Source organism: Tachyglossus aculeatus, chromosome 8 (genome assembly GCF_015852505.1).
Source record: "Tachyglossus aculeatus isolate mTacAcu1 chromosome 8, mTacAcu1.pri, whole genome shotgun sequence".
Classification (NCBI taxonomy): domain Eukaryota; kingdom Metazoa; phylum Chordata; class Mammalia; order Monotremata; family Tachyglossidae; genus Tachyglossus; species Tachyglossus aculeatus.
Window position 1 is genome coordinate 20141256 of NC_052073.1, and position 8148 is coordinate 20149403.

General features: G+C 42.3%; 1 non-coding gene across 1 annotated transcript; it reads right to left on the reverse strand.

Moving 5' to 3' along the window:
- Positions 1–6803: 6803 nt before the first annotated feature.
- On the reverse strand, positions 6804–6941 carry LOC119931926. Its single transcript, XR_005452227.1, has one exon. It is a non-coding gene; the product is annotated as a small nucleolar RNA SNORA7 (small nucleolar RNA).
- Between the last annotated feature and the right edge of the window lie 1207 nt (positions 6942–8148).

An 8148-nucleotide genomic window follows, 5' to 3' on the forward strand; every position in this document is an offset into this window, starting at 1 on the left:
CTGTAAGGCTGATTCAAGATCTGAGGAGAAGTAGGAGACAGAGTTCACTCATTCAATCATATCTATTGAGCATTTACTCTGTGACAAGAGAATGCAAAGAGCAGGGATGGAAATTTTGTGCTTAAAAAAAATGAGAAGGGAAAACCAGATCAGGCACAAGGAGGGAACAAGAGGGGCAAAAAGTAGAAGATGAGAAGGACAAATCAGTAGAGGGACAGGAATACGGAAAAGAGGGTCAGACCAAAGAATTGAGGGCCATAGGGTAGCACATGGAAATAATCTATGGAACAGAGAAAAAGAAAGGGAAGGGGAAGCAGATAAAGAAGAAGGAAAACTACAGGATCTCCTGAGATTTTCTAATGATTCTTAAATGAAGTGCCATAGAAGTCCTAGACAGATTTAAAAAGGGAGACTTCTTTGGAGGGGGTAGTGCCATGGAGCCAAAGCAGAGTCTCACAACCTTTCTCTTTGTGCTACTTGAATGAGGGTAGAGGACTCTTGAGCAAAAGGGTATGTCAGGCTGCAAACTAAAGAGAAGTTGGTGATGAACCATTAGCACTCCCACTCCCTGCTTCCTTTTCAATCTGGTGCTTGTCCTAAGAGCAAAGCTAAAAGTTTGGCAGAATGTCTCACTGCTTAGAGTGTAAATTCCTCAAAGGCAAGGAATGTGACTTTCTTCTATTGTATATCTCAAGCACCTGGTAGAATATTTTGAACCCAGGAGATGTTTAGGAACTGGTGCAAGTTTGGTGCTTAGCATATTTTAGTTTCTCTGCTCTGTGGGCTCTGCTAGATGTTCCTTGTCACATTCTCTTTCACTGTGACCTCCATGTTTGACTCACTGGGACATGCTGTCCTTGTGTCTGATCCTATCCTCCAATCTGGGAAGTGCTGCTTCCTCATGCCGGAAGTGCTCTGACAGGACTGCTTCTTTGTTGCTGTCATAAGTTTCAAGCAAGCCTCGCTCTGCCACTGCCCCTCCGTCATGCTCTATTGTTGAAACTCTTAATAATAATTATTATTATTATTTTGGTATTTGTTAAATGCTTACTGTGTACCGGTCACTGTACTAAGCACTGGGGTGGATACAAGCAAATCAGGTTGGACACAGTCCCTGTTCCCTGTGGGGTTCGCAGTCTCAATCTCCATTTTACAGATGAGGTAACTGAGGCACAGAGAAGTGATGTGACTTGCTCAAGGTCACACAGCAGACAAGTGGTGGAGCCGGGTTTAGAACTATGACCTTCTGACTCCCAGGTTCGTGCTCTAGCTACTACACAATGCTGTTTCTCATGAAGCTGCTTCGTCTGCTGCTGCTTCTTTATGAAAGCACAGTCGAAACCACAACCCATGTCTAGAGCCTCACAAGACGCTGGCACCTAAATACAGGCCAACTTCCCCTAAACACAGCAAATAAATAAAAACAGTTGGCTATTGTATACCCATACATGTTCCTATTACCCAGGTAAAGCCAAGAGCTCTGGTGAAGCCTCTTTCAAAACTGAACGGATTTAATTCAAGGCAATTAAGACAATTCAGCCTCAGTGGACCTGCTACTAAATGTATTTATGTTCAATTTTGTGGGTAAAGAAAGGCTCGTAAGCATTAATTAGTCAGTGCAGGGCTTGTTGAATTACCCTAAGTCATCAGTTACTATGTTAAGGGCAGGTTGCAGTTATAAAGGGAGTAATAGGAAGAGAGAGGATTAGAACCCAGGAGCCCTTAATTCCTCACTATGGTCTCAGTGGGCTCTGTCAGAAGGTCACAAATGTCTCTTCATAAGGCCTTATGACTAGGCCCTCTGCCAAACTTTCTGTGTCACTAAGTGAAGGCGAAAGGGTTAATGGAGGCAGGTTGGAAATTGAGAAAAAAATGAATCGTTGTCAGAGGAAAGTGTTCCCCTTCTTTGAAGAGGCTTCTCCTTTAATCTCTTCAGAGGAAATGCACAGAAGGCTCTGAGAGTCCTTGGCCACTAACAAATCTGGTGTGTCCTTCCAAAGCTTTTAGTTCCACAGTCAAGATTAAAATACCCTTTTAGTTGAAGGGCATTATCTTTTGAAGTTGCTTTATGAGAATAGAGGCAGAGAGAGAGAGTCCTCTGGGGTTCCCCATCTGTACTGAACTGTACTGAATGCAGCTGACAAGGTTTCGCCAGGTGAATATGGGCAGCAAAGGTAGATCTGACTTTCAGAGCTCCAGGTTTGCAGGCTCAGTTTTAAGGGTCCCATTTTTCACATGCTAAATTTCAGTTCCTCGGCTTTCCTTCCATATACAACCTCTTCCATCACCATCCCCTTCGTCGTAAACTGCTTTTGAGTCTGAAAAGAGACATTTACCTGTGTCTAATCTGATTATCCTGTAACTTTTTCAGTGCTTAGCACAGTGCCTGGCACATAGTAATCACTTTATAAATAGCTTCATTATTTTTCTTTAGCTGTTGGATAGTGACTAGCTCTTGTCCATCTCCTCTGAGGGCAAACCATGAGGAAATAAACTTGACCTGCAGCAGGATTCATTCATTCATTCAATCGTATTTGTTGAGCACTTACTGTGTGCAGAGCACTGTACTAAGCACTTGGGAAGTACAAATCGCCAACGTATAGAGATTGTCCCTACCCAACAACAGGTTCAAAGTCTAGAAGGATAAATTTAGGTTATATATGAGGAAGCACTTCCTGGTAATGAGAATGGGTTTCTTATGGAGGCTATGGAAACTTTTTTCAACAGTGTGCCTGTTAGTGTAAGGCCCTGGACAAAGTGCTTGAAAGAGTATAGCTGAAGGACAACACTCATATCCAGCAGACAATAAATTTAGTATCTAACAAGGGAGTCGGAAGACAAAAATTATTTACAAATAACGGGCACAGGAAGGAATGAGATCAAACACAGAGTAGAGAGACTGAGCCAGGATAAACTAATGGGATCCATCAGAATAAGAAATTGAATGCACAATTGAATAGATGCTTAGAACAATGCTTTGTACATAGTAAGTGCTTAACAAATACCATTATTATTATTATTATTATTAATAGACATATGTGTTGAGGATGTGGTTATTGGGTTGATACAACTTGGGGTGTTAGGAATTAATTTAGGAAGCCTTCCTCATGAAGATGAGATTTTAGGAGGGCTTTGAAGATGGGAGGACTGAATTCTGGCATATTTGAATGTGGAGGAAGTTCCAGACAGAGGGAACAGAATGAGTCAGGGGTAAGAGATGGGAGAGTTAAGAGAAGGGAACTTTTAGAAGATGAACTTGGAAGGAGGAAAGAATGAGAGCTGGGTAGTAGTGGGTGAAGAGAACCAACATTCAAAAATGAAGAAACTTGAGGTCACTGGTTTTTGTTTGGTGAAATAGGATATATGAAATCATTGATTTACACCCTTAATTCACCCTATCCTCAACTACACTGCACTTACACAGATATCTGTAATTGATTTATGTTAATATCTGTCTCCCTCTCTAGACGCTAAGCTCCCTGTGGGCAGGGAAATCGTCTACCAGGTCGTGGGTTCTAATCCCTGCTCTGCCACATGCCTGCTGTGTGACCTTGGGCAAGTCACTTAACTTCTCTGTGCCTCAGTTACCTCATCTGTAAAATGGGAATTAAGAGTGTGAGACCCACGTGGGACAACCTGATCACCTTGTATCCCCCTCAGCGCTTAGAACAGTGCTTTGCACATAGTAAGCACTTAAATGCCATCATCATTATTATTATTACTCTCCCAAGAGCTTATTACAGTGCTCTGCACACAGAAAATACTCAATAAATAGCACTGATTGACTACTGAGCAGTAGAGAGATGTGAGCAACATTCAGGAAAGTGATGTGGGCAACATCGTGGAAAGAGGGGAAAGGCTGATAGAGTAACCTAATCTTGACATGACAAGAACTTTACCAGGGTCATGATTATTTAGGGAAACAGAGTGGCCTAGTGGAAAGAACATGGGAAAGAACTGGATTCTAATCCTGGCTCCATCATTTGTCTGCTGTATGACCTAGGCCAAGTAACTTAACTTCTCTGTCCTCAATTACCTCATCTGTAAAATGGGGATTAAGACTGTGAGCTGTATGTGGTACGGAGACTACGTCCAACCTGATTATTTTATATCTACCCCAGCATGTACTATAATGCCTGGCACAAAGCAGGTGCTTAGCAAATACCATTTTTTTTAGACAAGGAGAAAGGCATGAATTATACAAATGTTTTGAGAAAGAATTAGCAAGATTCATCAGTTGATTCCATATGAGCATTGAAAGGTAGAGAGGGATTGAAGGTAATACTAAGGTTGTGGGTGGGAAGCAGCATGGCTCAGTGGAAAGAGCACAGGCTTTGGAGTCAGAGGTCATGGGTTCAAATCCCTGCTCTGCCAATTGTCAGCTGTGTGACTTTGGGCAAGTCACTTAACTTCTCTGTGCCTCAGTTACCTCATCTGTAAAACGGGGATTGAGACTGTGAGCCCCCCGTGGGACAAGCTAATCACCTTGTAACCTCCCCAGTGCTTAGAACAGTGCTTTGCACATAGTCAGTGCTTAATAAATGCCATCCTTATTATTATTATTAGAAAGGATGGTGGTGTTATCCTCAGAGATGGGAGGGTTTAGAAGGGAGGATGAGCAGCTCAGTTTTGGATATGTTGAGTTTGAGGTGCCGGCAGGGAATTCAAATGGAGGTGACCTGGAGGCAGGAGGAAATGTGAGATTGAATAGCTCGAGAGGACACAATTATAGAGGTATATTTGCATACTTGGGAGTCATAATTGCATAATAATAATTTTGGTATTTATTAAGTGCTTACTTTGTGTCAAGTTCTGTCCTAAGCATTGGGGTAGATACAAGATAATCAGTTCACCGTAGGGCTCAGCCTAAGTAGAAGAGAGAATGGGTAGCCAATCCCCATTTTGCAGATGAGGGAACTGAGGCACAGGGAAATTAAGTGATTTGCCCAAGGTCATACAGCAGACAAGTGACAGAGCCGGGATTAGAACCCAGGTTCTCTGACTCCCAGGCTTGTGCTCTTTCCACAAGGCTATGCTGGAAGCCTTCTGAGCAGACAAGCATCTTACATTTCAATTTGCCTATGGATGATGCTTCTGGTTTATTCCTCGCCTTAAGGGAAATAGCAGAAGAAAACATTAAAATATTTTTCATCTAAATTATGGCTTGAACTTTTCCAGGCCAGCTGAGGGAGGGAAAATGTGAATGGCCTGTGGTTTCAGAGCATGGTAATTAATGCTAAATGTATTAAATAATTTAATTAGACAGGCAATATTTTATGTCAAATTTTCCTAGCATTTTTAGTGGTATCTCAATTGTTTTGTCCTTGGCTTAGTGACATCCAATTTACTACCAGGAAGGTTAATGTGTGGACATTATCCAAAGGGAACTAGCTAATTCCTGTTTAAGCCATTCAAATCTTTGAAGCAGAGACTCAGAATAAGCAGATACATTCTTCCAAAGCCCAAACTTATACTCTGTGCTGATATATCTTGATACCTTCAGCTCATTAAAATTATTATTTTTATGGTATTTATTAAGTGCTTACTCTGCATCAAGCACTGTTCTAAGCACTGGGGTAGATACCAGTTAATCAGGTCAGAAACAGTCCCTGTCCCACATGGGGCTCACACTCTAAGTAGGAGGGAGAACAGATATCCTCATTTTACAGATAAGGAAACTGAGGCAGAGAGTAAATTCATTCATTCATTCAATTGTAGTTATTGAGCACTTACTGTGTGTACAGCACTATACTAAGTGCTTGGAAAGTACAATTCGGCAACGTATAGAAATAGTCCCTACCCAACAACAGGCTCACTGTCTAGAAGGGGGATTATAATGATATTTGTTAAGCGCTTACTATTTGCCAAGCATTATGCTAAGCGCTGAGGGAGATAAAAGGTAATCAGGCTGTCCCAGGTGGGGCTCCCAGTCTTAATCCTCATTTGACAGATGAGGTAACTGAGCCACAGAGAAGTTAAGTGACTTGTCCAAAGTCACACAACTGATAAATGGCAGAGGTGGAATTAGAACCCACGACCTCAGACTCCTAAGCCTGGGATCTTGCCACTAAGTCACGTGATTTGCCCAAGGTAACACAGCAGGCAACTGACAGAGTCGCAATTAGAAACCAGGTCCTCTGACTCTTGTGCTTGTGCTCATTCCATTAGGTCAGTCAGTCAGTCAATCATATTTATTGAGCGCTGACTGTGTGCAGAGCACTGTACTAAGTGCATGGAAGAATACAATATAACAATAAATGGATACATTACCTTCCCACAATCAGCATACAGTCTAGGGGGTGAGCTTACAGTCTAGAGGTTATGCTGCTCCATATGGAATGTCCTAATGAGGTGGTGGGTTGGGGAAGGAAGGAGGAGGATGCTAGTGTAAGTAACATTATGTGTCTGTTTTCTTCACTGGGTACTTTGCTCTCATTTAAGCTGCAACATGTGCTAATAAATACTCCAGAAGAAAATGAGCAGAGTCTCAGAAGAGTCCTCAGAGAACTGGAATCTTATGCCTAGATCAAGATCTTGTACCCAGATCCTCAGCCACAGTTGCTTGGGAGAGAAGATCTTGTCTTTTCTTATGCCGTTGAGTCATTTCCGACCCATATCGATTCCATGGACACATTTCTCCCAGAACATCCCATTCCCAGCTGCAATCGTTCTGGTAAGGTATCCATAGAATTTTCTTGGTAAAAATACAGGTGGTCTACCATTGCCTCCTTCCACATAGTAAACTTGAATCTCCACCCTCCACTTTCTCCCATGCCGCTGCTGCCCAGCCCAGGTGAGTTTTGACTTGTTGCAGATTGCCTTCCACTCACTAGCCACTGCCCAAGCTAGGAATGGAATGGGTATGCCTCTGCTTGACTCTCCTTCCCGTAGCTGAGACTGGTAGAGTGCTGGGAACTCTCCAGGTGCAATCCTGAGAAGGGGAGTGAGAAGATAGATGATGCAAATAGGCCATCACCAATACAAACAACTCAAGTGTGTACCATGCATGTATAAAACGTTGGTGATGGCTTCCTGCATAATCCACATTTTTTCATCCCAAATTACCATTGCTCAGGGACCAGGAAAGCAAAGTAGCTGTTGGGATTTAGATATTAACTACAGGGGGTGGGGGGGTGGGGGGGGTAATGTTAATACTTTTGATCTCGATTTAGCACAGTGAGTTTAAAGGTGATTGGTTGTGCTTGTACAGATGGGATACTTTTACAGTAAAATTACACCCTTGTACTTGCCTCCTGATTGTTCCAGTATTTTGCCTGATAGCTGCTGCTTAGGGACTCTGCCTTTGCTGCTATTTCTCACCCCCAACCAACCAGCCCAAATATATTCTAAAGGTTGCTTTGAGACCATCTAGACTATTTATGGGATGAGGAAGTAGGGCTGAGGTTGAGGGTGGAAAATTCTGAACTGTCCTTGAATGTGCTGCTGTCAGAATCTCCAGTGTGATTTTGGAGGTGGGATTAATTGGTATGAAACTCCCAAATCCTTGGCTCTGTTTCCCAGCCCAATTCTTACCAGGAATTTAACAAGAAGTTAATTTAGATCTAAAAAATGCATCTGGTTCACACACTTGGACTTCCTTCTCACCTCTAGGAGTAAGTCAGGACTGTACTTAAGCTTTTGGGTGGAGTGGGATGGGGTGGCCTTGAGGCCTGGGGTGGGGAGAGGTAGGTTGTGAGAGAACAATTTCTCCAGAATTACCAGCAGAACTTAGTTTACTTAAAGAATAAACCAGAGTGGAAAAAATGACCCAGTACAATCAGCAAGTATATCTGAAAGAAGAGCAGTTATAGAAATATTTCCATTTCAGGCTCCAGCAGGTGACATCATTAGCCACAACCAAAAGAGCATCATGATAACTGACCTTCTTCATATACCCTCATTTTCCATTTTACCTTTTACTTATTGTGTAATTGTGCTTGCTCATTGTGGGCAGTGGTTGTCACTCTTTATTATTGTATTGTACTTTCCCAAGGGCTTAGTATAGTGCTCTGCACACAGTAAATGCTTAGTAAATACAATTGAATGCATGAATGAATGACTTCCCCTCCCCTATTTAAAATCACATGTCTTTCCCCTACATGCCCCCTGAAATGAAAATCATTTTTTCCTTTTCTGAACAGAAAGATT